This window comes from Lygodium microphyllum, chromosome 18, assembly GCF_053477565.2.
Source record: "Lygodium microphyllum isolate KBCC chromosome 18, Lygodium_microphyllum_v1.1.10, whole genome shotgun sequence".
Classification (NCBI taxonomy): Eukaryota; Viridiplantae; Streptophyta; class Polypodiopsida; order Schizaeales; family Lygodiaceae; genus Lygodium; species Lygodium microphyllum.
In genome coordinates this window covers 82,578,195-82,582,284 of record NC_141152.1, presented here as the reverse complement: position 1 = coordinate 82,582,284, position 4,090 = coordinate 82,578,195, and positions in this window count along the sequence as shown.

The following is a 4,090-nucleotide window of genomic DNA, read 5'->3' as shown; positions in this document are numbered from 1 at the left end:
GACACATCTTAGTAGCCCATCGGGAGGGGAGTCTAAAAAGCGCCACCTGGCACTCGCAATGACTGTCACAGGGTTTGTGATCTAGGTCTTCTCGAGTCTACCCCGAGCAGAAGTATCCGGCTGTTCCCACTTAGGACCGACCTGAAGTCAGGGTTTCTTTCCTATCAGCCAAGTCTCTAGAAAGTAGCTAGCGTCGAGCTCCAAATGAACCACTTTGCGTAGGAACAACAGAGTCGAAGCAGATTTATGTTGCACTTGGTTCATGGAGAATGGGAAACAAGAGGGATGAGAAGCTCAACCTCTCTGCTCATAAGGCATAGTCCCATTCCACTCTCCTAAAACAACATAAATCAGGATTCTAACTCAACTGACTCTAGATCTTCACAGTATCATTATCACATCTTTTTAGAAAAGTTCCCAGCTAACCGAGACCACCCTTCCGTAGGACGGACCCAAGTCATGTCCACTGCACTTTCCTCGGTTTGCTTACTTATCTAATTACCTACCACATTATGTTTGACATTCAAAAGCAGCTTCCTTAATTAATCAATTTAAACACAAGTTCCTTCATGTGACTTAGGCACTGACATCAAAAAACAATGTCAAGAATGTTCCTTTTCCAAATATTTGACCTTTTTTTATCATAGACTTGGAATACATCAAATATCATGCCCGAAGGCTATCCCAACAATCAAAAGGATTGCTGCTCCAAGTTTCATCCGTAGACTAGTATACCAGCCTCGAGATCCCATCTTGAGTCATGTCGGCCTCTTGTGCGGGATCCAGAGACAAGGAATTTACGGCCAGAGCCTCCCCTGGCACCCAAGCGTCCTCCTGCTCCAAGCAGCACCCATGGAGAGACCTCTCACGGTGGGTTCGGTCCATGCACTCGGTGCGGCTAGCAACACCCTTGGATAGGGCCAGGCAGACAATCAGAGGTAACTGAACCTGCCTCTCCCTCCAAGCTTTTAACCTAAAGCATTAAGTGCTTTACCTTGAGTTAGTTCCTTGAGCAAAGAAGTTCAAACAATGTATCTAAGTGTACAATCACGATCATTTCAGTGGCCGTTCGTACAACCAACTGCTAAGGTGTGATTCCTTCTTCCCAAATGCTCCCAGCATTCGGTCCTGGATCGCTCGCGACTTGGCGAGATTCCAGGAGCTTGGCAAGCTAGGTTGCTTGTTTACCCTTTTTCTTTGGGTTAGGGTTTGTATCCTACCGACCCTAATTATCCTTACCTTAGGTCTCCTTGTAAAATAGATCATGGACAACCCCGTCGTCCTCGGTTGGTCAATTTGCTGGTTATCTCCTAGATCCCTTGAAGTACCTATGTACCTTTATCTTTGATCTTAATTGATCAAGATTTTCTATCCCCTTGACCATGGTTGGTCAAGATGGTTCTGTTTAGAACAGTTCCTACTCCGTCTTAAGTATAATCTTCTTAAGACCTCTTAATAATGCTCACATATACTAAGCTTTTACATATCCCTCTTGAAGTCACCAAGGACTTTGACATGGGACTCATGGATCTCAGTCCCATTTGGTAAGTTACAAACAACATTGAATTTTCCCAACAACTTTAATGCACGCAACATAATGCCATGCCTTCATTTCAATGCTTACAAATTTAATATAATCAATATGATATTTTATGCCACACATGCGAATGTATTTTCTATGCATGCAATCTTAACATTATCCTCTATGTAATTATTTACACAATCTATAACCTTCTTGAATGATCTGATCTTTATAACTTTATGTGATTATTGTATGAGTCTCACTGCACTTTAATCTTTTCTGTAGTTTATTACATGTACCTTGGAATCCATCTTGCGATATGGAGATGCACTTTGCTTCTTTCGATGTCCTCTAAAATGTATTTTGCAAGAACTTGTGCAAGGAGCAATGCACTTTATGCAAGAATTCATGCAAGAATTTTTTTTGGGTAATTTACGATGCAATTACCTAATCAATTTCACCTATTATGATGTCATCTTACAACGAAATTTATCTTGTTTGTTAACATCACAACTAAATTCATACCAAGGCAATTACCCATCAATCGCGCAATCAATGTGATACACGTGAATATGATTTTCACCATGATAATTATAATCTATGATTTAATAATAGAGCAACCTGGGTTTGGAGTGATGTCTTGATTCCAGTGGTATTTACGCCTGATGATAGACCATTCGTGGTTGCAGTACCTTCTTGATTCAAGCCGCCATCCACTCTTGCGAGGTTTTCGGCTATCCTTGTAGATCTGCTCTTCGGGGCCATACTCGAAGAAGTGCGTACAAGAGATAGAATTCTTGCACTCTTTGTCAGAGCAGCGTGCAGGGCCATCTCCTTGCGATGATGATGAGGGGGGGCTACTGTCAAAGACGACCAGGGGGGAGGGGCTACTTCCCCTTATATGGTGGGGGAGGCAGTGCTTCATGAGGGGGGAGACGGCCGTCACCCCTCCACCTGGGGGGTTGCATGCCCCCCTTCTCTCTCTTTACTCCCTCTCTCTCTCTCTCTCCCCGACATGCTGTCGACGGGGAGAGAGAGGAAGAGTTAAAAAAATTGAATTAAAATTAAAAATAAATTTTAAAAAAAGGGGGGTTCTCATGGGTGAGGCACGGGGGGAGATATTACATCCTCTCCCCCTTAGAGGAATCGAGATGTCCTCATCTCGAGAACACTTGGGGGTATTGTTGGTTGAGAGTATTTTCATCCATCCAGGTATTCTCTTCTGGATAATCTTTCCACTGGATGAGGTATTCTCTCAAGGTCCTTGATCTCAAATGACTCTCCCAACATCTAGGATTCTATCAGGCCATAGCTCAAGGACTCCTTGGCTAGGCATTACAATTTGCTGATCATCAAGTACATGATTCATATTAGGTAGATACTTTTCAATAGGCTAACGTGGAATACATTATGAATCTTTAGAGTTACGCACAGCTGTAGTCTGTAAGCATTAGGCCCTAGGCACTTGATGATCTTATAAGGTCCACAATACCTCGGACTTAGCTTCTTGTATTTTCCCAAGGACAGTGAACTCTTTTTAGGGCGTACATGGATGAAGACCATATCACCTTCGACAAAGGATCTGTCTTGCCGTTTCAAGTTAGTGTAAGCCTTCTGTTTATCCTTGGCAGCTTGAATTTCTTGTCTTATTGATTTGATTTGATCATCCATGTCTTCCAACATTTGTCTTGAAGCTTCTACCCTCAAAGTTGAATCTGAGAAGTTCAAAGGGATACGACAATCATGCCCATACAATGCTTGGAAAGGGGTCATCTGAATACTCTATTGGTAAGAAGCATTCTAGGCAAACTCAACCAGTGGTAAGTATTGAATCCACTTTTTGGGTTCGCAACAGCAGTATGCCCTAAGCATATCTTCAATGACTTGATTAACTCATTCTGTTTGACCATCAGTTTGGGAATGGTAAGCTGTACTGAAACAGAGTTGAGTTCTAATAGCCTCAAAGATAGCCCTCCAGAAGTGTGATGTGAAAAGAGAGTCGCGATCACTAATGATTCTTATGGGTAACCCATGAAGTTTGAATATTTCCTTGATGAATAATCTTGCAATGTCTGAAGCTTTATAGTTCGTCTTGCTAGGGATGAGATGTGCGACCTTGGTGAGCATATCTACTACAACCATAATAGAGTTATATCCTCCCTGAACTTGGGGTAGGCCAACAATAAAGTCCATACTAATGAACTCCCATTTCATTTGTGGAATGTCAAGTGGTTGCAATTTCTCGGCATTTTAACATGTTTTTCCTTAATGCGTTGACAAGACAGACATTCCGTGACATATTTGAGTACGTCTCCCTTGAGCCTTTCCCAAAAGTAGCTCTTCTTGACCATGTTAAGGGTCTTGGCATAACCAGGATGTTCTGTGAAAGGGGATTCATGGGCTTCCCAAAGTATCTTCTACTTGAGAGTTTGGCTTGCATGGATACATAATCTTGTCCTACATTAGACAAGTCCACTATACTGATGGGGAATTCTTGATACTTCGTCTTTAGCTTCGGGTCTTGATCCTTGATGGGGATCTCCCTTAGCATTTTCTGATAAACTGGGT